The sequence below is a fragment of the Anomaloglossus baeobatrachus genome, chromosome 3 (genome assembly GCF_048569485.1).
Source record: "Anomaloglossus baeobatrachus isolate aAnoBae1 chromosome 3, aAnoBae1.hap1, whole genome shotgun sequence".
Taxonomy (NCBI): Eukaryota; Metazoa; Chordata; class Amphibia; order Anura; family Aromobatidae; genus Anomaloglossus; species Anomaloglossus baeobatrachus.
This window is the reverse complement of record NC_134355.1, coordinates 572,304,515-572,331,267: the sequence shown is the minus strand read 5'-3', so window position 1 is coordinate 572,331,267 and position 26,753 is coordinate 572,304,515. Positions and strand designations below refer to the sequence as shown.

General features: G+C 46.2%; 1 long non-coding RNA gene across 1 annotated transcript in view; it reads left to right on the top strand.

The window, feature by feature from the left end:
* LOC142295582 (uncharacterized) overlaps nt 1–17,802 on the top strand; it is an 82,765-nt gene extending 64,963 nt beyond the window's left edge. The window contains exons 2-3 of the long non-coding RNA XR_012751495.1: nt 14,085–14,189; nt 17,335–17,802. This is a non-coding gene — a long non-coding RNA (uncharacterized LOC142295582). The remainder of the gene's footprint in view (nt 1–14,084; nt 14,190–17,334) is intronic.
* Nucleotides 17,803–26,753: the final 8,951 nt, after the last annotated feature.

Below are 26,753 nucleotides of genomic sequence, written 5' to 3'. Positions count from 1 at the left end.
ATTTTCAACAAGAAACATTTCTAAGGTCAAATGTTCAAGCCTTGTCACGGCCCTGGGAAATCAAGGACACTTGGAAACACATTTATGCAACTCCTGTAGTTATTAAAGGCCAATGTTAGCCGCCTACGTCTCCACAGTCTGCTACTTGAGACTTAGGGGTGCTTCACACATAGCGAGATCGCTGCCGAGATCGCTGCTGAGTCACGCTTTTTGTGACGCAGCAGTGACCTCATTAGCGATCTCGCTGTGTGTGACACTGAGCAGCGATCTGGCCCCTGCTGCGAGATCGCTGTTCGTTACACACAGCCCTGGTTCGTTTTCTTCAAAGGCGCTCTCCCACTGTGACACACAGATCGCTGTGTGTGACAGCGAGAGAGCGACAAATGAAGCGAGCAGGGAGCAGGAGCCGGCGTCTGACAGCTGAGGTAAGCTTGTAACCAAGATAAACATCGGGTAACCAAGGTGGTTACCCAATATTTACCTTAGTTACCAGCCTCCGCAGCTCTCACGCTGCCTGTGCTGCCGGCTCCGGCTCTCTGCACATGTAGCTGCTGTACACATCGGGTTAATTAACCCGATGTGTACAGCAGCTAGGAGAGCAAGGAGCCAGCGCTAAGCAGTGTGCGCGGCTCCTTGCTCTCTGCACATGTAGCTGCATTACACATCGGGTTAATTAACCCGATGTGTACAGCAGCTAGGAGAGCAAGGAGCCAGCGCTCAGTGTGCGCGGCTCCCTGCTCCCTGCACACACAGCTAAGCGGTGTGCGCTGGTAACTAAAGTAAACATCAGGTAACCATACCCGATGTTTACCTTAGTTACCAGTCTCCGCAGCTTCCAGACGGCGGCTCCGTGCAAGCGCAGCGTCGCTTGCACGTCGCTGCTGGCTGGGGGCTGTTCACTGGTCGCTGGTGAGATCTGCCTGGTTGACAGCTCACCAGCGACCATGTAGCGATGCAGCAGCGATCCTGACCAGGTCAGATCGCTGGTCAGATCGCTGCTGCATCGCTAAGTGAGAAGGTACCCTAAGACCTAAAAAACACACAGAGAAAACAGAGAAATGCAAACAGATAATTTATCTGCAAAATGACTTTGGGAGTATGACAGCAACATACAACAATGTGTTATGGTAGGAGATTTCAAGCTGACTGCTTGCAATCTGGACAGCATAGGAGTAAACTCTATCACCAGCAACAAACCATGGGAAATGCAGGTGTATATAGACACAAGGAGTGGGGATAAGGATTTACTGTTGAAATGTCAAGATACTCACAGGGTACAAAAAGGAAAGAGTTAACAGAGGAGATACATAGAACTCTATTCACACCAAAGAAGAAAAAATGGAAAATCAAGAAGCAGTTTTTGCACCCAAAAGCAGCGACCTTCTGCAGTCAGACACCACGGGACTGTCTGACAACCATGACACAATTAAAGAGGGAATTATCTTTGGTCACATATGCAAAGGGCAGGCCCTTTCCCAGAAAGGGCTTCAACTTTTCCAACTAAACCATACCTAAAGCTTTCCCCTTGGCCTTTATTGATGGGATCATCGCTCTCACAGAAATTTTGTCCGATCCACAGTGCGTTCCTCTAGCTGGAATATCAGGAAGGAACATTTACACATGAGGGCCCTATGCAATAACAATACTGTATATGGCACCTTGCAGTTCAATAGATCAATAAAATCCACGATTCTACCTGCTTTGGAAGTGGAGAACTGCACAAGTTTCTCCAATGATATATCAACTCCTGTGCGGTACTTTTCCTGCTCACGGAAACAGCCTCACTGACATGACATTTCAGATGAATTACATAGAAATTAGACAATGAGGAGCTTGAGATGTTTTTCATATTTCTCTGAACTGCAGATTAAAGATAACTTTGATGTTCTGATTAATGGAAATATCACAATACTGAGTTTAGATGCTCCAGAATTTAATAAGTATTAAAGGGGTTGTTCAAGTTTTCAAAAACATGGCTGTATTTTTTGAAAACAGTGTCATGCATGTCCATAGATGCCCAATTTATTGTAGTTCAGTCACATTCACTTTAATTGAGATGAGCTACAATACCAGACACAATTCATGACCAAGTATGTTGGTGTTTCTGTTTCTCATTCTGTACAAACCTTTACGAATTTCACTGAGATGATAGATCTGCTCAAAAAGCTGCAATGAGGACCCAGATGCAAAATATTACCTATAACTTTTATTGGACCTATATTTTTATGGACTCTTTTCACAACAACTGCATGAAGTGAAGGTTACTTTAATACTGTCTACTTAACCTCTTAAATGTCATACAAATGACCATAAGGCTGGATAGAAGCAGAGGCCCCTTGTGTCCCCCAATTTTCCACCCCATGTAAAAGAAAGATGCAGTACATATGGATTGCAATGGCACCTGGGGCCTAACAAAGATCTTTTGGTTTTTTTGTACATCTACTAGGCCCTGCAGGAGATCAAAACCAGAACATGCAATTAAAAAAATCTACCCAAAAATAGTACAAATAAAATATCAGCTAATCACACGAAAAAAAAATAGTCTTGACAGTGATGGGCGATTGTTATTGCCACTGCTCAATACTCATGCTTGGGCACGACAAGTATCCATGGTGTTCATGCACCATTCTCGAATCCTAGCCCTGCTTGTTTCATGGCTGTTTTTCATCCCCTAAACATGCGGGGATTGCCTGTCAATCCCAGTAATGCTGTAGCAATGTAGGCTCTTGTCATTACTGTGATTGGCTGGCCACAACGCATCATATATAAGACCTGCTGACACAATGCTTTGCTCACTCTACCCTAGAAGTAGTGTAGGGATAGCTTCTGCAGGAGGGATAGGTTAGGAGTAGAGGCATCAAGCCAGGGATTAGAGTCTTACAACCTAAAACCAAAAATCCTTTGTCAAGCCTACATCTATTTTATTCCTAATTAATTAAACTGTTTGCTTCATTCAGTGTATGGAAACCTGCCGGAGGAGGGATAGGTTAGGATTACAGACATATAGGCATGAATTATCGCCTTACAGTCCTTGCTGCTAGAACCTAAAACCAAAAGTCCCTTGTCAGGGCTCCATCTATTCTATTCCCTATTAATACCGGTGTTAATTGTATTCAATTATAGCTGCTGAAGGGGAGATAGGTTTGGGCTAAAGGCATATAGTCAACGTTTAGAGCCTAACAGGCCTTGCTGTTCCAACCTAATACCAAAAGTCCCTTGTCTGCGTCACCTATTCTATTCATTATTAAAACTGTTGTTACCTGCTTTACAGAATCCAGAATTCTCATCTATGGCCACCAAGGAGTGATTTATCCTTTCCTTCCTGAGAAAGGGGACGCTACCCTCCTTTACTTCCTCCATACTGGAATTACGCTCATTAGCTGAGGGGGGCTCATGCTCACTTCAGTCTCCTTTACTCCTTCTTTCTGTCTTCTCGTCTATGTCTACATCCTCCACACCACCCTATTCCACTCTGCTACTTCTGACCCTGCAGGTCCTTTCTTTGCTTGTCACTACTCTCTCTAACTGCCCTAACTAGGAAGCTATTATTCCCTATATCTCCTCTGTGCTGGGGACTATCCTCCCCCTTTTAACCCATGTCATCCTGTCACTCCCTTTACATTCCCATACACTGAGGGACCATAGACCCTGTGATACCTGGTGGTGGCTGGCCAAATTACATAGAAGAAACATATATCATACAGTACATTACTATCACATTTCACTAAAATATACCAATTTATCATCACATTCTATAACATTCTTCAGGGGCGTTAGGCACTGGACACCCTCTTACATCTTTAATAGGTTAAAAATTGATATCATTAATGTCATGTCTGTTGGGAATTAGTCTTATTTGCTAAATCTGATATAAACGGTCATGTCCTCTAATCCATACATGGCTGAAGTGATAAACAAAGAAATGGAAATCAAGACAATAAACTATAGCTGAACAAAAATAAGAAAAGTGTATCTGATAATTCCAAGCAGACTTTGCAAAGCGCAGAGATTATCCAAACCAAAAGTGGAAACATATAAAAACTAATTAAGTTGCAATCATCTTGGATCTGGAGGATTCAATGGGTTCGTGTTATGTAATCGTCTGGATTAGAGGCCTAATGTTGAGTAATACATTGTTATAAATATCTGACAGATCCTCACCTGACAGCTACGACGTTAACAAACACCTCGCACCACTTCCAAATTCAGCAATAAATTAAAGTAACTGGAAAAATAAAGGAAATCTGCTCAGATTTAGAAATTATTAAGACAGGGAAGATGAACATGTAGCAATAGAAATAATAATATAGAAAACAAGGAGAGGAATCATAAATAGATGGTATTGAGTGGCACTGAACACCGTACAGTTGCTTTAAGGGAGAATTATGATTAAATTGAATTGAAACCGTAAACGCAAAAACCTTGTTATTAGAAATCTCAGCAGATATCACAGCCTCTTCTACACCTTTGATAGCTATTCCTCTGTGAATTACTACAGTCACCCATCTTCCCCTTATAACAGCATCTGTAGATTGCATGGGTCCCTGGAGTTCAATCCATAATATCTGAACCAGTGAAAATCAGCCAGCGGGAGGCTTGACTGTCAAGTATCTGAGCAGCAACAGATTTTTAATTTGCAATTAGCCGGAAGATTATTGTACCGATATTGGTTCTTTCAGTTCCAGAGTTGTGCTACCTGTGAGAGGATATAAAAGATCTTGTATAACGCATACCATATATCTCTTCCAAGTCATAAAAACCAGAGGAGAGAAAGTTGGAACAGTATGTTGTTATATGGTGTATTACAATTTCAGATTTCCTTTATTCTTTCTTTATGTTACAATATATGGTGGATTATATGTTCTGTATACTGTTTAGGTTCTCTGACTAACTAATGGATATTCCAAATATATCTAGCATAAGGACTTGTCAGCTAACAGCTATTTCTCCCATATATACACATGTTCTCTCTGAGCCTTCAGTATTCTATCATTTTAAGGTGACCAATCAAAAAACACCAACTTAGCTCTGATGACATAATTCGAATTACAGTTACATCCCCTGCTTTATAAATACTCTATGTGTAAGGTATTGTTACGTCACCACCGGAGTCCGCTCCATCGACTTCTACTCCGATCGCCAGGCGACGTCGTGTTCCTTCCTGTGGATGGTGATTGGAGAGGAGTCGATGCCAGCGGCGTCAGTGGATGCAGGCTCTGCTCACCCACTGGTCTGGGTTTCCTGGGAATCTGCAGTGCCACTGGCTGACTGTAGGTGGTGGGTGTCTCCCAGATGAAGTACCATCATTCAGCTACAGCCTATGGGAAGACACCACACCCTTTTTAATGCCCCTCCTGTCTGCTGACCTCTGCCAGAGATAGTTCTAAAAATTCTGGTTCCTGTTCCGTCCTGTTCTGTGATTTCATGTGCTGATTACCGCTTGTTTCCTGACTACATCTCCTGCCTGCTGTTTATGTACCTCGCTGCCCGATCTGGATTTGACCACCGTTTGTTTCCTGACTACGTCTCCTGCCTGCTGTTGATGTACCTCGTTGCCCGATCCAGTTTTGTCCTCTGCTTGTTTTCTGATTACGTCCTTGCCTGCCGATTCTGTCCCTGTTCCACAATTCCTGGTTTGACCCTATCTGACTACTACCCTCTCGGACTGCAGCCTTCCACAGGTAGTGATCACCTTGGGCCCTGTGTAATTCTAAATCCATGTATAGGGGTTAAAGGGTTTCAGGGCTCTAGGGGTCCTGCTTGGTGAGTGGCTTCCCTCTAGCCTGTCTATTACAGCCAGTCTGAGCCTGTGGATCCAGGCAGGCGTTACAGGTATACAGTTTTAGGAATTCTTAGCTTAGTTTCTTAGCATATTGACATGTTTCTATATGTTTCTTTTCAGATATGCCTCATTCTTAACAAAGTGGATAGATTTTGCTACATATATGGAGAAGTTCCTGTTGCTTCACAAAGGCAAAACTTGACTACCATGATAAAGAAAGCCTAAAGGCCCCGTAACACACAAAAAGATTGCTAACGAGATCGTTGCTGAGTCACAGTTTCTGTGACGCAGCAACGATCCTGCCAGCAATCTCGTTATGTGTGACACCTACCAGCGATCAGGCCCCTGCTGTGAGATCGCTAGTCGTTGCAGAATGGTCTGAACCATTTTCTTCAAAGGCGATGTCCTACTGTGCAGGAAACATCACTGTGTTTGACACTGTGTGACAGGGTCCTAATGACCGCAGAGATCGTTATACAGGTTGCTACTGTGTCGTTGGTAAGGCCCGACTGTTTGTCATCTCACCAGCGACTTCCCAGCGATCCTTATCGGGACGAATCGTTGTCGGGATCGCTGGTAAGTCGTTGTGTGTGACTGGGCCTTAAGACTTGTATTGTCGCTGCAGAAAGTAGATCAGCAAAAGTGTTGAGCTCCACAAATATGTTACAATAGATGTGCATCACAGCTTATCCAGTGGTTGCATGTGAAGAGGTAATCTATGCCTTTTGCAGTCCCAATGATCTGGAGAGAGCCAACTGATCACACTACCAATTGCCATTTCTGCCTGGTGCCCCCCATTAGAAAAGGAGTTTCAAATAAGAATAAGTGGACTTTACAGTGGAAAAATATTTTATCTGCAATAGGCCTAGTACCACATACAGAAGAACTGCCGGTTCCAAAAACAACAGAAACATTTTCAGTCAAGTGAGAAAGAAGAGGGCACTTGGTGTCATGAAACATCTTCTGTCAGCAACCTCAACTGAACCTCACCTTTTCACACAAAGGGAACTGATCTTGTTAGAGATTTGGATCTGCCCAAGACTAAAGGGTGCTTTATACGCTGCGACATCGCTAACGATATATCGTCGGGGTCACGTCGTTAGTGACGCACATCAGGCGCCGTTAGCGACATCGCAGCGTGTGACACCAAGGAGCGACGTTCATCTATCGCAAAAACGTCAAAAATTGGTGATCGTTGACACGTCGCTCCTTTTCAAAATATCGTTGGTGTTGCATGCCGTTGGGTGTTTATCGTTCCTGCGGTGTCACACATCGCTATGTGTGACGCCGCAGGAATGACGAACATCTCCTTACCTGCGTCCACCGGCAATGAGGAAGGAAGGAGGTGGGCGGCATGTTCCGGCCGCTCATCTCCGCCCCTCCTCTGCTATTGGGCGGCCGCTTAGTGACGCCGCAGTGACGTCGCTATGGCGCCAAACGCACCTCCACCTTGAAGGAGGGATTGTTCGGCGGTCACAGCAACGTCGCTGAAAAGGTATGTGCATGTGATGCTGCCGTAGCGATAATGTTCGCTACGGCAACGATCACCAAATGTCGCATGAACGACGGGGACGGGTGCTATCGCGCACGACATCGCTAGCTATCGCTAGCGATGTCGCAGCGTGTAAAGCACCCTTTAGGCTGAGCTCTTAGGCGGGCTTTGCACATTATGACATCGCAAGCCGATGCTGCGATGTCGAGTGCGATAGTGCCTGCCCCCGTCGCAGGTACGATATCTTGTGATAGCTGGCGTAGCGAACATTATCGCTACGCCAGCTTCACATGCACTCACCTGCCCTGCGACCGTCGCTCTGGCCGGCGACCCGCCTCCTTCCTAAGGGGGCGGGTCGTGCGGCGTCATAGAGACGTCACACGGCAGGCGGCCAATAGCGGCGGAAGGGCGGAGATGAGCAGGATGTAAACATCCCGCCCACCTCCTTCCTTCTCATTGCAGCCGGGAGGCAGGTAGGAGATGTTCCTCGCTCCTGCGGCTTCACACACAGCGATGTGTGCTGCCGCAGGAACGAGGAACTACATCGTACCTGTCTCTGCACCGGCATTATAGAAATGTCGGAGAATACACCGATGATACGATAACGACGCTTTTGCGCTCGTTAATCATATCATCTAGGATTTACACACTACGACATCGCAAGTGACGCCGGATGTGCGTCACTTTTGATTTGACCCCACCGACATCGCACCTGCGATGTCGTAGTGTGCAAAGCCGCCCCTAGTTACCAGGCTACAACCTAGAAGGTGATGTTCTAAATTTTTATTCCACAACCATGATAAAGATCTTGTCCTATACATCTTCATGGAAGGCTGTATTGTGACATGCAACAACGTCAACAGTTTAACGGAAGCTCTGAATATCAGTCATAATCCGGAGGAATGGAGGATCTTCATCAATTCAACTGAAACAAGCATAAAAGCCATCTTGCTGTATTATGGCAATGTGCTACCTTCAGTCCACATGAAAGAAATCTGTGACAACATGAAACAGCTGTTGAGGAACCGAACTATGACCAAAATTTGTGTCCCTTCTGTGGTGACATAAAGGTGGTTGCATTCTTATTTGGTCTCCAGGGTTGATACACAATGTACTGCTGCTTTCTGTGTGAGTGGCATGGTCATGTAAGAGACTATCACTACAATAAAAGAGCCTTGCGTCTCCAATATTCCCTTTAGCCAAAGAGTAAAAATGTCCAGTATCCAGCTGATGTTGACCCACATAATAATTTGTTACCACTATTACATGTCAAGTTTTGCCTAGTGAAGAACTTTATAAAGGCAATGAATATAAATGCAAAAGCAGTCAAGAATCTCAAAGTTGAGCAAAGCAAAGATAAAGGAAGTAGTTGTAATTTGACCTCAGACTCGTAAGCTTCTTTAAGATGCAGAGTTTCTTAATTTGTTGCAGGGCAAGGAAAAGGCTGCATTGGTAGCATTCTCATTAGTTCTAACAAATTTTAGGTGAAAGTTAAGAGCAGATAATTATGAGAACTTGATGGAAAATCTCCTTAAAACATGTAACATGTCCTTAAAGATTCATTTCTTACATTCACATCTAGACTTTTTTCCACTAAACTGCAGTGATGTAACACCTGTACCGACATCCACGTGCTGTCCTGCCCCCCTCCCCCGGTAAGGCCACCAACACTCTCACCTTCCTGGCCCCCCAGTGGTGACTGTTCCATCCTTGATTACTGCTGCTGCCTCCCAGGGTCTGTGCACGGCGCACAAGCCTCCCACAAGTGCCCGTAGGGTGCATGCACAAACATGCCCCCTTTCTCAATTGGCCAGTATGTTTGCATTGGGTATTTAAGGCACCTTCTCCTTAAGAGAGGTGCCTAGGCAACGAGTTCTATTCATTGCTAGTTCTCAGGTCCCTTTGTATGCTGCCACTGCTGTTACTGAGCTGTGTATTGTTGCTGATTCCTATCTGTGTTTCAGTGCACGACAAGGCTGCTGCTGCAATTATCCATGGCAGCCACTTCCATGATATCTGCTGCTGCAAGTATCCTTTCTGGCTGCTCCTACAATATCAGCTGCTGCCTTAACTATCCATCGTCCGTTCTTACGATACCAGCTGCTGCTGTTACAACTACCTTACCAGCTGCTGCTACTGAAAACATCCATCCATCCTGCCGAATGCATGACAGTGACTGCTGCTGCTTCTGCTATCAAAGGCTGTGTTCATATCTGTGGCGCCAGTCTGCCGAGATACTGTTGATCCCCTGGGGCTGCCCTCTGCCAGCGACCTACTAGTGTGTTTGTCTATTCGCCACCTCTGGTGTCTAGTCAACATTCGGTAGCCGTTCTAGTTCTCTCCTCCAGGCCAGTGGTCGTTATCTTCATTCCAGTGGATCCCCTAATCCAGTGTTCGTCCGGAGGGCATTACAAGTGAGCGACGAGCATGGTGAAAGATTTCATCAAGATATTGTGGCTATGGAGAAAAGATATCAAGAAAATGGAGTCCATCAATGCTTGTAGATTACTATTGGAAAATTGTAAGAGAATATCTGATGGAGAGGAGTTCAAGAGACAAGCAAAAGTTGTCACTGAATGAGGACCAAATTTTGTACAAGTTCTATAACTGTTTAGAATTCATATTAGTGTTTAGACATGTTTTAGTTTTTTGAATTGTTGCTAAGTCTCTTCTAAATAAATATGAGAAAATTCTCATAATAAAATATTCTGCATCTTTATATTTGCAAAAGTAATAATCTTTCAAAATACTGAAACTTTTATGCATACATTATATGTAGGATTTAAAGAGAAGCTCTTTGATATCATAGAAACAAGAGTGAACTAAAAATGTTAATTGTCAGATTGGTATTCATTAAGTCAAAATCATTAAGAAATGGCTGATTTTATAACTGAACTTGACAACTTTTGAAAATATGTAGAACAGTGTAATATATCACATATTTCTAATGTTTACAGTTTATGTTAAAAAGTTTATTGATAAATGTATAAAGTTAAATAGAACCTGTCACGGCGATTGTGCAAAATAAAGAGGTTGTCCGGTCTAAATCCATAAATCTGCAGTCACTCTGTGACTGCAGACTTATCAATCTTCACATCTCACACACAGTGCGCTCTGTGGATTCGCAAATTTCAGAGCTGGGAATAGTGGTCACGTATCTGCGAGTAAGCGATATGCAAACATCTGGCCACAATCCAACTAAGGGGTGGCAGCCTCACTCAATACATCTACATTTAGCAAGGCCATGTCCCTCTAGTCAGATTCTATTTGAGAGTATGCAGATCGCATTCTCGCTCCCACACGATTGCCGTTCCTGGCTCTGAAATCAGCGAATCCTCACAGCACACAGTGTGGTACAATATGAGCATTCCTAAGACTGCAGAAGCATGGATTCAGACCATACAACCCCTTTAAACTCAAGGCATGACCATCATGGCGATATTATACTGATTACATTGATACCTTTTGTGAATAAAACCCAAAACGCTTTGTTGTTGTTCTTTAATCCACATTTAAAGTTTTTGTGTAATGACATACATGAGGACCTCAGATCAAAGTAATTGTCCATTAAGTCATGTATTTAATCCAGATCTGGGCAAGAGGCAGCCCGCAGGCCACATCCAGCCCGCCTACTGTCTGTGACCGGCCCGCCCGTCTTAGCTCAGAGTTGGAGGCGTGGCCTGATCTACGATTTTATGCCTCAGCCCAGCTTTTATGGCTGTTAGCTATGTATCCAGCAGTGCAGTGATAAGTGGCTGCCACGCCCGCGCACTCTGCCAACCACGTTCCCACTTGCTGCCAGTGACGCCCCCTCTGGATGCTGGCCCCAGTCGCTGGATGCCTTCTATGGCATCTATGCTGTTGGTCACGCCTCTTTTGCTGTTGTCCATTTATAAATAAATAAAAATATTGGTGTAGGGTCCCCCCAAATTATAATACCCAGCACAGATAAAGCATATGGCTACATGCTGCAGCCCCAGCCGTGTGGTTATTTTGGTTGTGCATCAAAATAAGAGGAACTGCATGTGGCTTTTTTATAAAATAAATAAATAAATTATTTTAAAAAAAGGCATGTGGTCCCACCCATTTTTGATACCCAGCCATGATGAAGCCCGACAGCTGGGGGCTGGTATTCTCAGGCTGGGGAGACCTATGCTTATTGGGTTCGCCCAGCCTAAAAATAGCAACCTGCAGCCACCCAAGATTGTCGCATCCATTAGATGCAACAGTCCCAGAACTTTGCCCAGCTCTTCCCGATTGCCCTGGTGCGGTGGCAATCAGGGTAATAAGGGGTTAATCACAGCTCACAGCTGCCAGTAAGCCATAGATTAGTAGTGGAAGGCATCTATGAGACCCCCTCCCATTAGTAATCTGTAAGCAAAAAAAATAAACATAAACAATGAAAAATCCTTTATTTGAAATAAGATAAAAAAAACATCCTTTTTCAACATTTTATTAACCCCAAAAGCACCCAGTTCTGACGTAATCCACATGAGGTCCCACGACAATTCCATCTCTGTTACATCTGAACATCTGAAGTTACACCGAGAATATGACTGCCCGCTCTAACTTTAGGTAGAGACTGAGCCTCGACTGTGAGCAGTGACATCACTCAGGTTAGCCGCAGTCACAGCTGGAGGTTCCGACGGCCCTCCACCTCTCACTGCAGGTAGCCTGACCTCAGCAGGGGACCTCAATGAACTCACAGACCTGTATGTAATGGAAGAAAAGGGGTTTTTTTTCCATTTTTATCCAGAAAGATGCAGTTTTGGTGCTGACATTTGTACACCATATTCCAGGTTTGCTCATCTCTAGTTTGGATACCTGCAAGAAATGTGCAGAAATAAAACATGTGTGGTCAATATAAAGGACTGGCACATGACTTATTCCTTTCCAAAGACAATACTAAGGAACAGAGGGAACTCACTGCGAGTGAAAGAAAGGAGATTCCGGCAGTTAAATAGAAAAGAGTTATTTACAGTTAGATAAATCAGATTGTGGAGTGCCCTACCACAAGAGGTAGTATTGACTGACACTATAACAGATTTTAAAAAAGGGCTGGATGATTTCCTCAGTGCACACAACATTGTTGGTTATAAATGATTTAATGACAACATACTTAATTGGTGGAGGAAGGTTGAACTAGATGGACCCAGGTCTTTTTTCAACCAATGTAACTATGAGTTTGATTGGCTAACTGAGAAATCCTGCATGGCGTACTGCAAAGGGGGGTTGCAACAGGAGAAGAAAGCCAGGCCCATGTATTGGAAGAGGTAACACCCTATCATGATTAAAGAGATTGTCCAGCACTTTTACATTGATGGCCTTTCCTTTGGATAGGTCATCAATGTCTGACCCGCCAGAGTCCAACATCCAGTACCCCCGCTGATAAGATGTTCTCGGCACTGGCGGCAGCCTGTGGCTGGAACTGCTTAGTTCTGGAACTGCCACATCTTCAGATAGTGGCCACAGCCAGGTACTGCATTTCTGCCTCCTATTGATTTGAATAGGAGGCGATCTGCAGTAACCAGCCTCAGCCACTATCAGCTTACGGGGCAACTTCAGGAACTGACAATTTCCGGCTGCCTGCTGCCATCACTGGGTACTGAGATCAGTTGAACGATGGGGGTGTCGGGTGTCCAATAGGATAGGATAGGCCATCAATGTAAAAGTAGTGGACAACCCCTTCAATACACTGAAGCTTATTATATATACTGTAATTGTATGTAATTTGATCTCCATCTTATAAAAAAATGCTTAAATTGTTGAAAGATATGCAGTCTGAAGTTTATATACGACGTGGCTATTATTTTTATGCATTAATATAATTTCCCAGCTTTTTACTTTGGTTTCTACTTGCATGCATCAGAATTATCACATTAATCATCCAGCCAAGAAATCTTATAGTCAATATACCCCCACCTATTAAACAAGACAAATTGTGGAGATTTTTTTTTTGCTAAGGGGATATTGAGTTAGTAAAGGAAATATTTCATTTTCTGATGTGTTTTAGATATCCATAAAATAGCTTTTAGCATTTGTAATTAGTGAAGTCACTAAAAATCAATGGCCTGGTCTACAGTTGTGACAATATAACTCATTTTTCTACATGAAGGCTTAAGCGGGCTTTACACGCTACGACATCGCTAATGCGGAGTCGTTGGGGTCACGGAATTCGTGACGCACATCCGGCCGCATTAGCGATGCCGTTGCGTGTGACATCGATTAGCGATTTTGCATCGTTGCAAAACAGTGAAAAATCGCTAATCGGCGACACGGGGGTCCATTCCCAATTATCGTTACTTCAGCAGTAACGAGGTTGTTCCTCGTTCCTGCGGCATCACACATCGCTGCGTGTGACGCCGCAGGAGCGAGGAACGTCTCCCTACCTGCCTCCCGGCCGCTATGCGGAAGGAAGGAGGTGGGCGGGATGTTACGTCCCGCTCATCTCCGCCCCTCCGCTGCGATTGGGCGGCGGTTCAGTGACGTCGCTGTGACGCCGCACGGACCGCCCCCTTAGAAAGGAGGCGGTTCGCCGGTCACAGCGACGTCGCCGGACAGGTAAGTATGTGTGACGGCTCTGGGCGATGTTGTGCGCCACGGGCAGCGATATGCCCGTGTCGCGCAACAGATGAGGGCGGGTACGCACACTAGCGATATCGGGACCGATATCGCAGTGTGTAAAGTAGCCTTTACTTTTAATAGAGTGGTTGTAATATCTTAGCATAATGTGTTTTTTTTTTTTTAAATAAATGGTTTTGTTGAAGTGACTTAAATTGAACCTTACACTTTTTTACGACGATCCCATAGGTTGTACAACATTATAGTCTTCAGAACAACAGCTTATGCTCCAGAGTTCCTCTACAAAATGTAACTGGAAATGAGAAGTTTGAAATCTAGTCAACCATCTTGGAGGTAAACCATTTTCTCCTATCTACTGCAAGCTCCATGTCTGGTATTGTTAGGCATGTAACTTCTGTACCTACTACAGTTAGTACACAGGTATACCCCATATGTAAGCCTACATTTGCTCTAGGCTAATAAAGTAACTTTACAAATCCCTATATTCCCTTTGCTGATTGTGATATGAAAACACAATTTTGGACTTGTTGCATGGATATTAATTTTCCTGGGAGCACCATTTAGCGGTGGCCAAAGAGTAGGTTTATGTATAACAGCAAACCTCTGGAGGATCCTACCCGTTAGGTTCAGGGACCTGAGGCACCATCAATAGCTTTAAATACTTTTTTGCTGCTTTGTAATGGTATTTTAGCAGCTGCTCTCTTAATCCAATGAATTTGTCTGGCAGAAACCTTCCTCATTCTGCCTTTATCTGCACAAAACCCATTTGTGCTCACTATCAGCCACAAATGTCTTCACAGTACAGTAATCATGCTTGTGAAGTGTTTTATCTAATGATTTTATACCCTGTTCAAGGCATTGCACTATTTAAAACTTTTCCAACATTGCTTGAAACCTGTGGGCCTGAGTAATTAATGTGGAACTCCCTAAAGTAGTTTTTATTTAATTGGGCTCAACTGGCAAACTAATTATCACAAGTGTTTGAGATTGATTTCAGTGATCCAAAGAGACCTGAGATACAATAACATCCATGAGCTTATTTGAAAAAAAAATAATTACATCTTTTGGACACTTAAATCTAATTTGCATAATAATTTAGAACATGGTATATGAGAATATGCTATAAAAGTAAATCTCAGACCAAAAAAGGAATAACTAAATAGCCAAATAGTAATAAAATATAATTTTAATAAAGATATTAAAATATTATTAACAAACAATGACAATGAGTACACTGAGTACACTAGGAGAAAAGCGCCTCAAACCAGCGGGAGGGGGACAAAAATATATTGTTTTACTTAGTGTGCTGGTGGTCCATGTAAATATGCTGTAGATGATATACCGATGAAATCATAAAGATATATATAAGTGTAAAACAAAGAACCAACCTTTCTGCATGTTCCCCAGCCGCTGGAATGCCAAAGAGAACCGACTTGCCAGATACTCAAGTGCATCTTTAACCTGTCAGGACCTAAGTCATGTGACCGGTTATCACTCATGTGACCCGCTCGCTGCATCACTCAGCTCCTCCTTTTTGGGTGACGCATATCGGGTCAGCTGTGGTCCGATGGAACGGTACGCATGTGCCGCTTATAATCTACACATTTTATTGGTCCAGCTGGGTATATAACGAGACCACTACTGGAATGACGCCATGGCCAATGATGAAGGAATCCACTCTGAAACGCGCGTCGGGTCTATGGTTGCCATTCCAGCGGCTGGGGAACATGCAGACAGGTTGGTTCTTTGTCTTACACTTATACCTTATGAAATCTTTATGATTTGATAGGTATATCATCTACAATATATTTACATGGACCAATAGCATACTAAATAATATGATATATTTTCGTCCCTCTCCTGCTGGTTTGAGGCGCTTTTCTCCTAGTGTATTATTGTTACTGTTTGTTAATACTATTTTAATATATTTAATAAAATTATATTTTGTTACTATTTGGCTATTTAATGATTCCTTTTTTTTATTTGAGATTGTCTTTTGATCATTAAGCCTGTTACACACTACTATTGGGAAAAGTAATATTATCTTATATTATATACTTTTTAATACATTGTTATTTACCTTTATTGGCTGAAAGTTTGTTTGTCTTCATGCTATAAAAGTAAACCTATCACAGTATATAAATGACGTCTGCTGTATCTTAAAAAGTTACCGGTGCCAATTTTTCACCCTTCAGCAAACCCTTGCAGACTGCACGGCCGGTCTGACCTTGTGCTCGATTAACAGTTTTTTTGAATTGCAAATATTATAAATGCAGTTCAGGTTTGCAACATTTTTCTCTTCACCAACAAAAATAAATCTGTCAGCTTCTTTTTTCTTTTCGTTAGCAGTTTGCTTTTATCATGTACGCTTCACTTGCAAAATGGCAGCTGATATGTGATCAAGGCAGCCAAAGTCATCACACTCTTTTACCTGTCCGACACTTAGGTTAACAGCAGCAGACAATTCATTCCGGTGTCACCTGCCACAGTGGATTTACTGTATGTACTGCACAATGATATCAGGACAAGTGGGCTCACTTTCCTTATCATAAATTATGTAAACTCAGTGAAACACATTGAAAACTTCTCATTATTTACAGCTTAGAGTAAACCGGCAGAAGTATGTCCCCTGACAATTACCGTATAACTTGCAAACATTTAATATATTTTTAAGAGTTCAACTTACCATGTGTCATTATAAACTTTACTCCACTAACTGGGCTTCAATTACCCCAACCAAGAGATAAGGGGTACACAAAGCAAAAAAAAAGTCTATTAATGCTTGACAAAGAGTTCATGATGGAACTATGTTTTATACCTTAAAGGGGTTGACCGGACTAAAATGATAGGTCTGCAGTCACTCTTTGTGTCACTTTATGTGACTGCAAACCCATAAATTAATCGGTTTCTGAGCCGGGAATGGTGGTCACTTGACCACAGTTGTGCTATATAGTACATGGCCCGTTGAGAAACAGACAGGTAGGCATGACCTTGCTCAATACAAATGTATTGAGCAAGGCCACTCCCACTGGACAGCCATGCTGTCACGCTCCCCGGGTCCTCGGCTCCCCTCCCCGGGTCCTCTGCTCCGCTTCCCGGGTCCTCAGCCCCGCTCCCCGGCTCACCTGCCACGCTCCCCGCTCTCCAGCCTCCGGTGCCTGTCCTTCCCAGGCCCCCTGGTCTCCGATCTCGGCGCCCGACGGCTTCCCAGGCCCTGGCCGGCTCCCCTGCGTCCTCTTCTCAGCTTCCTTCCCTGGCTTCTGGCACCCGGGCTGCGCGCATGCGCATTAGGGCGCGCGCGCGGTCACTGACCCTTTCTTAAAGGGCCAGCGTCCATTAACAGGAAATGAGGCTAAACAGGTACAGGGTATAAAGGGGTTTATTGTCCAAAGGGGCGGGGCCTGATCTTCGTGTTTCCTAAGCTAGGAGTCAGGTCTCCTGGTGTTTCTGTGCATATACTCACCTATCTCTCTTGTAGAGCCGTGCCTGCCTCGCCATCCAGTCCTGCCGTATCCTGAACCCCGAACGCTGTCCATCTGCCATCCTGACAGTCCGCACCATCTCGGATCCCTGCGGTGACCCATCATCTCGCTCCAAAGGTTCCGGACCCCGCCTGACATCATCTCGGCTTCCGAACCTGAGCTGCGTCACCCGGACTACCACCCGTGACTCCGTGGTCCCAGGGACTTCTCCGCTATACTCGTGTGCACGGACTGTTCTGCTGTTTATAGTGTTCCAGCTACCGGACTCTCTACTACCATCTAGGAGTTCGGCCCAGTGGATCCACCCCCTGGGTCTGCCCGTCCACCTGGCCGTGACACATGCCTACTAGTCAGGCATGCCCACTTCATACATTTGTATAGAGCGAAGCCGTGCCCACTAGTCAAGTTCTGGCCAGGAACATAAATATCGCACAATTGCGGTCACGTGACTGCCATTCCTGAAACAGGTGACTCCTCGTAGCACACAGTCTGTGCACTGGGAAGATTCATAAGTTTGTAGTTACATAGAGAGGCTGCAGACTTGTCATTTTAGATTGAATAACCTCCTTAAGCCCTTGACGACTAAAGGGGGCTTTACACGGTAGCGATATCGCTAGCAATTTGTAGCGATAGCGAGCGTGTAAGTACCCGCCCCCGTCGCGCATGCGATTGTTTGTGATCGCTGCCATAGCGAACATTATCGCTACGGCAGCGTCACACATACTTACCTGGTCGGCGGCGTCGCTGTAACTGCCGAACAATCCCTCCTTCAAGGGGGAGGGACGTTCGGCATCACAGCGACGTCACCGCAACGTCACTAAGCGGCCGGCCAATCAAAGTGGAGGAGCGGAGATGAGCAGGACGTAACATCCCGCCCACCTCCTTCCTTCCTCATTGGGGCCGGCGGCAGGTAAGGAGACGTTCCTCGCTCCTGCGGTGTCACACATAGCGATGTGTGCTGCCGCATGAGCGATGAACCACCTGGATAAACAACCCTTACCGATTTTTGAGTTTGGGACGACCTCTCCATGGTGAATGATTTTCACCATTTTTGAGGTCGCTTAAGGTCGCTGGTCAGTGTCACACGCTGCGATATCGTTAATGACGCCGGATGTGCGTTACTAACAACTTGACCCCGACAACAAAACATTAACGATATCGTAGCGTGTAAAGCCCCCTTAAGGAAGTACCTATACATCCTAGGTCGCCTCCCTCCTTTTAATGTATACATCGCCTGTTAACACCTTAGATCTTGCTGTCAAACTCTGACAGCGCAATCTAACATGCTCTGGCAAGAATTGCACTTGTTCCCCTCTGCCATCGGTGGCCCCGTGATGTGATTACAGGGCACCAATAGTTTGTCATGACAGCGTGGGGTCAGCTGATGATGTCATGACTCACTTCTTGTGAATGCCGGCAGAGTGCCAGCACTCACCGGAGAACAGCATTTCTGCTGTTCAGAGTGCTCTGAACAGCAAAAGTGATTGGATACTCCAGGCATAAAGTAATAGTAAAATCAATAAAAAATGTAAAAAATAGTTTAAAAATATGAAAATATAAAAAACTAAAAGTTCAAATCACCCTCCTTTCGCCTAATTGAAAATAAAACAATAATAAAAAAAATCTAGACATACTGTATTTGGTATTGCCGTGTTCAGAAATGCCCAATCTATCAAAAAATAAAATCAAATAATCTGATCGGTAAAGAGAGTAGTGATAAAAATCAAACCACGAAAATTGTTTTTTTTTAGGTCGCTGCAACATTGCATTAAAATGCAATTACAGGCGATCAAAACAGCGCATCTACACAACTATGGTATAATTAGAAATGCCAGCTGAAAGCGCAAAAAATAAGCCATCACTGAGAACAGATCCTGAAAAATGAGAACGCTATGGGTCTTGGAAAATGGCGACAAAAGCATTTTTTTTTTTTCACTTACAAAGTTCTGAATTTTTTTTCACCACTTAAGTGGGCTTTACACGCAACGACATCGCTAACGTGATGTCGTTGGGGTCACGGAATTCGTGACGCACATCTTGCCTCATTAGCGACGTTGTTGCGTGTGAAACGCACGAACGACCGCTAATGATCAAAATTACTTACCAAATCGTTGATCGTTGACCAGTCATTCCTATCCCGATTATCGTTGCTGTCGCAGGTACGATGTTGTTCGTCGTTCCTGTGGCAGCACACTTCGCTATGTGTGACACCGCAGGAACGAAGAACAACATTGTACCTGCAGCCGCCCGCAATGAGGAAGGAAGAAGGTGGGCGGGATGTTCGGCCAGCTCATCTCCGCCACTCCGCTTCTATTGGGCGGCTACTTAGTAACGCTGCTGTGACGCCAAACGAACCGCCCCCTTAGAAAGGAGGCGGTTCGCCAGCAGGTTAGTTCGTGTGACGGGTGTAAGCAATGTTGTGAGCCATGGGCAGCGATTTGCCTGTGACACACAACCGACGGGGTGGGTGCTTTCACCAGCGCCATCGCTAGTGATGTCGCTGTATGTAAAGTCCGCTTTAGATAAAAGTAAAACTATAAATGTTTGGTATATAGAAATTCATACCGGGCTGGGAAATCATAATGCCAGATCAGTTTTACAATTTCATCGCACATGGAATTTTTTTTTCCTGTTTTACAATACAATATGAGGCAGAATGAATGGTGTCATTCAAAAGTACAACTTGCCCTGCAAAAAACAAGTCGTCGTATATTGACTGAAAAATAATAAAGTTATGGCTTTTCGAAAAAGGGGAGTTAAAAATTAAAGTGAAAAATGGAAAATCGCCGAGTAGTAAAGGGGTTAGGCTATGTTCACATTTCCTAAAATCATTTTAGTTTTTGCATCCGTTTGGAAAATGCAAAAATGGATCCATTAGCAGATACATTGACTATGATGGCCCATAGTGTAAAAATAATCACTACATCCATAGATTACTTCCAGGAGCAGTGTAAATTCTAATAAGGGGTCACTTGAAAGGGTTTCCACTGTTTAGGCACAACACGGGCTCTGCAAATGGAGTCCGCAATTATTCTAGAAAAATCTCTGCCACAAAAGTCAAGTAGCGTTTCTTCCCTCCCAAGCCCTGTGGTGTGGCCAACCAATACTGTAAAGTCATAAAATGGGGTATTGCCACACCCAGCAGAAATTGCATAACGCATTATGGGGCCTTATTTAACATTTTTCCTTGTGAAAATAAAAAATCTGGGGTTAAAACAATATTTTAGTGATAAAAATGTAATTATTAGTTCTTCAAAGAGCGCTCTAAAATTCTGTGACACACCTGTGGTGTTTATATCCTCACTGCATCACTAGATGTATTCCCTGAGGGTGCAGGCTGTAAGATTCACTGTTCTGGCACGTCAGGGGCTCTGCCAACGTGACATGACCACTCCAGCAAAATCTGCATTTCAATATGACGCCGCTTCACTTCTCCCACAAGAATTCTGACATATGCCATCTAGTGATAAAGCAGAACATGGTTAACAGTATGATGTGAAATCCAATCACACCCTGATCTCCATTTACCCTTTTAAGTCCATTGCAGTTGGGGTTAAAGAAACCTTTCTTACCTCAGGTTTAAAATCAATGCATTTACAAAATGGAAGATATATCTGTTGATAAGCTAATAAGAACTGTAGAAGAAAAACAATGGGAAATCAATGTGATCCTTCCCTGTGGATAGAGAAGATAAACCTGATATCCAGACGGCTTTATAAATCACTTGAAAGACCCCCCCCCCCAAAAAAAAAACAATAGAAGATATGCAGGAAACGTGCTGGAGATGTTAGATTACATGTGCAGATCTGTGCTCTATTGTCTTCTATGTGATATTACTGATAGGCTGATTACAGATGGTGGAAAATGCTGCTTTCAGTAGGAAATCACTCAAAAGCTGCGTAAAAAACAGTCAGAGTGTACCCGCTAATTGGCTTTCTTAAGAGAGTTTGTCAGCAGTTTGGACTCAGCAAAAATACTGCCAGTGCTAGATAGGCACATGAGAGCTGCTAAGGCCTCTTTCACACATACATGCCTCCGGTACGTGTTTGGTGCGTTTCCTCACGTACCGGAGACACGTACACACGTAGACCTATGTTTTCAAATGGAGTTTGACACACGTATGTATTTACGCACTGAACGTGTGACCATTCCGTACATACGTGTGTCCGCGTGTTTCTCACGGCAACATGTCCGTTTTCTCTCCGGCATCACGGGTGTCACACGGAACGCAAACGGGTCACACGTAACACAAACGGACCACACAGATGTGTTCCGTGTGACACGCACCAGAGAAAAGGCATGTGTCTGCGAGAAAAAAACCCCAAAACTTTATTCACCTTCTCCAGCCCTGCAGTCTCTGCCGCTGCTGTCACTTGCTGCCGACCGCCGCTCATTATGCTAATTGAATATTCACTTCACTGCGGCCGGAAGCAGCAGCAGCGGGGAGTCGGCAGGACCGGAGACCGAAGATCAACACCACGGACAGCACAGCCAGGGACAGGTGAGTAGAAAGTTCCCGTTCTTCGTGTGTTATCACGGATAACACACGGAGAACACACATAGGCCATAAACACGGCTTACATAGGGCAAAACGCACCTCTGACACGTCCGTGAAAAATGTGCGTGGTGAAAGTGGTCTAAAGGGAACCTGTCAGGTGCAATATGTACACACATCCACAAGCAGTTCTGGGTGCATATTGCTAATCCCTGCCTAACCGTCCCTGGATGTGTACCGCCCCGCGGGCTCGGCTGTGACCGCCGAGCCATTCGGATCCGTGCTCGTACGGTGGGTGGTGGCTCGAGCCTTTCACAGACCCGGGGGTCACGTCACTCTGCAAGGGGGTTGGCGCTACACGCAGGGTCTGACGGGGAAGTTCCATGGCCAGGGCCGCAGTGGTTTGGTTTGGGATGTAAGTTCGTGACGCCACCCACGGGTTGTGGTGAATAGATGGAAACCACCACTGCCGTTAACTAGGCCTCCCGGGGACGGTGTTGCGCAGCTTGGTGTTGACCCCTCCATGGGTAGCGGAGTGATGGTCCCGGGGGCCCGAGGGAGGTGCTGAGGCGTGGGAGCGGGTGCAGGCGTATGCTGAAGCGGTGCGGCGCGGTGCGCGGCCCGAAGGCACTGGTGTACTCACTATGACACAATACACTGGAGTCTCTGGTAAACCAAACGGGATGATGAACAGGGCCCGCAGCCAGCTGCAGCTTTTCCCTGAATGGGTTGGTGGTTTCCGCCTTTCTCCTGCACCTTTTATATGAACGTTTGACTCCTATGCCTAAGCAACGGTAGTCCGCTCCCCGGCTTGCTGGTTGTCGGAAGAGCCCTGTTTGCCCGCAGACGCTGGCCCTTTGGGTCTCTATGCCTTGGCGGTGGCATTACCCTGTATGGTTGGGCTGTTGTCTTCTATCGGGTCTTGTGTGAGATAGGTCCTAAAGTCCAGTCCTCAATCAGTTGATTTGACTCGGCCCTGTCGGTTCGGGGCTTTGTACTGGGTCTAAGTACCCCTCCTGGTGCTCCGGTTTCCAATCGGCTCCCCGGTTCGGTACCGGCGGGCTACTGCCCGACCCCAGTCCCTACGGTTCCACCGGCTGTAATCTCAGCTCCTGCAGGCGGCCACCACCATCGGCCTCCTTGCCAAAGGTGACTGGGCTCCGACCCAGCCACCTGAGTAGACTGTTGGCAGGCCTGGTCACTGGTCTGCCCTTGAACTCATCCTCCCTCCTTCACTGTCAAGGCTACTCTCTAGACTACACTAGAACTTGTGTCTTTCCCGCCTCCAGGTCTGTGAACTCCTTGGTGGGCGGAGACAACTGCCTGGCTCCGCCCCCCTAGTGTGGACATCAAACCTGGAGGGTGGTGACAAGGGTTTCTTGGTTGGCTGCTGTCACCTACTCGGGGAGGGGGTGGTGTGTGTGTGTGACTACCTGGGACAACCTGACTAGTCCAGGGCATCACATATACACTAGCATAGATAAACAGATCTTTAGTAAAAGTATTTCTAAAAATTATTTTTTATATGCTAATGAGGCCAGCGACTAGTCACAAGGGCGTTAATTCCCTGGCTAGTCGGTCCACATAGCATGTTAGTGCAGCGCCCCACGGGGCAGGTGGTTAACCTACTCATTGCCGGGCCGTTGAGAGTCGGCTAAGGCGATGTCACGGGTGACCTTGTCCGGTTCCGTTGCCTCGAGGCATACAGCAAATGGAGGGAAAGTGGGGTGATTGGGAAAGTTTGTTGTGACGCCACCTGTGGAATGCGGCCAGGGATCAGCCACCGCTGCAGAATTCCTTGCCGGGGCAGGTGTTATGGCAGCTGAGATGGTGTCGCTCCCCACAGGTGGAGCGGGCCCCGGGTGGATGATGGAGGGATAGGTTGTGGCCGTCGGCACCAAAGCGCTGGTAAGGACAAGCTGACACAGTCTTTGTGGGTTCAAGGTGTCTTTTTTTTCACAGCTTCAGTTGCCAGCCCAGTAGTAGCAGTCACCACCGTGATGGGCTCCAGCCAATCCCAGATCCATGGAAGGTCAGAACCGCTGCGGTAGTCTGTGGGCCCTTCCCTGCTGCGCTTTGTAGTGCGAGTACTGTTACCTATGCCTCTACGGCCCCCATAGCAGCAGCCGAGCCGCTCGGATCCGGAGCCGTGGTGGCTCGAGGGGTCTCCGGACCCGTGGGGTCTGCGCGGACACTCGAATTAAAAAGGAGTGGGGCAGTATATAGACGGGATTAGGAAAGTTCGTCGCGCCACCCACGGTGCGTGGTAAGTTAGGGTTCCACTGCTGCTGTTGGGGACGCCCGGTGGCGGTAGTATGGCAGCAAGGTGTTTTAACCCCTCCATGGGTAGGGGTTTTTTGCCCCGGGAGCCCGGTGTTGGTGATGTAGGGGTGCCATTGGAGGTAGGAGAAGGCTTTTTCAGTGTACTCACTCAGTCCAGAAATAACCACAACCACAGCTTGTAAACCAGAGTTCTGAGCACCACTGCAGTTGGGAGGGAGCACGCTTGGGTCCGTGTCCTTGGTGTTGCAGTTAGCCTGTGACCCTTTCTTTGGCACCTGTGTTTTCTTCTTTGGACCCTCAAGTCTGAAACTTTTTGGGTCCCGCTCACCCGTATGGCTGACGGACTGAGCTTGCTCTCAGGGTTCACGTGTAGGATTTCTTTGGACTGTATTGGGAAAGTCCTATCCCATCGGTGCGCTAGTACCCCGATTTTGGAGTGGGTTGGGGATGACACTTGAAGTCTTCACCCCCGTTGGGTAAATTACCAGGACGCATGAAGCTACTTTCCAGCCTAGGGTCAACATACTCCGTCGTGCCTTGGACCCTACCCGGTGATAGCTCAAGGCTGCCGGCCGCCCTCCTCGGCAATACGCGCCCCCTGACACTATCCCCTGCGACCAGGGTTCCAGCTCCTAGCAGGCCCAGACCAACGTCTGCCACCTAGTACTCAGGAGCCCTGCTCCACCTGTGACCTCTCCTCATGAGAGTCACTTCTTTCTCCTTCTACTACCACTTCACTTCTCCTCACTTTCTCACTCTCCCCTACCAAATAACAATGTGGGAGGCCCTATTCCCTTTAGGCCCCCCCCAATGGTGTGTCTGGTGGGTACAGTGCAAAGTGTTCCTAGGGTTTGATTGGCTTCGCTGTTGGCAACACCAAAGGACCAGGACCCATAACCAAGGAGGATAGATACTGTGCTGAAGGGCAGATTGCACAATACCCTATGATGACCTGATAGGCAAGGGCTTCACATGCCAGTACTGTGGATCCCCTTGAGTCTGACCGTGATCTAAGCCCCGGAATCCTAGGTGCCACTTGGCTCTGAAAACTTATAGTGGTGAGAGAGGCATGAAACCCCTCCGTCCGGCAGTGTCTGATGGTACAACTTGGAATTTCACCACCCTAGGGTGCTGCACCTTGAACTGTGCTGGCCCCAGGAGAACTGGCATGGTATCCCCACAGGGCCTGTTGAAACTCCATTGTACCACTGGAGGTACCGGGAAAGACGTCCACTCGCTAACTCTCCTGCTGGAGACTTCTTGCTGCTGTGTGTGTCTCCTAACTCCCCCTAGTGGCTGCTCCTCCCATCACCCAGGTTCTAAGCTAGTGGATAGGGGCCCCTATTGTAATGGCTTCCTGTAAACGCCACACTGTAGGCAACCACTTTGATACCCGACCCTAGCCCAGTCCCCAGTGGGGAAGGGGCAACCCTTGTATGTACAGTGCCTTGCAAAAGTATTTGGCCCCCTTGATTTTTTCAACCTTTTCCCAAATTTCAGGCTTCAAACATAAAGATAAAATTGAAATTTTATGGTGAAGAATCAACAACAAAAAAACTACCAAGAACAGCTCACCCTTACACGTGGCCACACTACCTTGCAGGCTATGATGCAATCCTATGCACTTACATGTCATGATATTGCACCAGAACACAGCAAATTATGCTCTCACAACCTGTATAGTGGTCAAAGTCACCATGTAACATGCTGATTCTATATGGATTGGAGGCCCCTTGTTCTTGGTACCTGTAGGAATCACAGTGATTAGAACATTTTGCCCAACACCCAAGTATCCCAACATATTATAATAACCTACAGTATGTGGTTGTTTATTGTGGAACCGACACCGATCTCCCCTCGATCCATGATCAGTAGTACACCCCGGTTGGAGTGCAGTACCCTGTGGCGACCAGAGCCTCAGGGGCACCACATTAGCTTGCCCCTCTGGGCGTACTAACATGCTAATGAATGAGCAGGGACGTCGCACATACCTCCCTCTTGATGGCGGTCGGTGGAGGATGGATGCGCACTGCGCATGATGCGGACTCCCAAGCACTTCCGGTCATGCGCACTGTACCTCACTGAAGCCAGGAAGCTTACACTTGGTATCAGTTTAGTGCACATAATCAGAAGTCCCGAGGACTCCAGACAATGCACAGTGCACATCCATCCTCCGCCGGCCGCCATCAAGAGTGAGGTATGTGTGGCGACCCTGCGCAATCATTAGCATGTTAGTACGCCCACAGGGTCGTGCTAACATGCTATGTTGGCCGACTAGCCAAGGGAAGTAATGCCCTTGTGACTAGTCGCTGGCCTCATTAGCATATGTCGCGGACGGGGAGGAGGGTGTCAGCACTGCGCTCACCCCTCTGCTCGGGTCCGGCTGCTGCTGCTCAGTGGTGGCTCGAGCAGTGGGCCGGATCCCGGGGGTTCTCGAGCGGCGCTCCTCGCCCGTGAGTGAAAGGGGAATTTTGGTGTGGAGATTGTTTATTGTCCGTGATGCCACCCACGGTTGTGGTGATTTGTTAGCACCACCGCTGCTCGGTATGGGGATCCCGGGAGTGATGGTGTGAAGCAGCAAGTTGTTGTGTTGCCCCTCCGTGGGTAGGGGTTGGTGATCCCGGAGCCCAGTGGTGA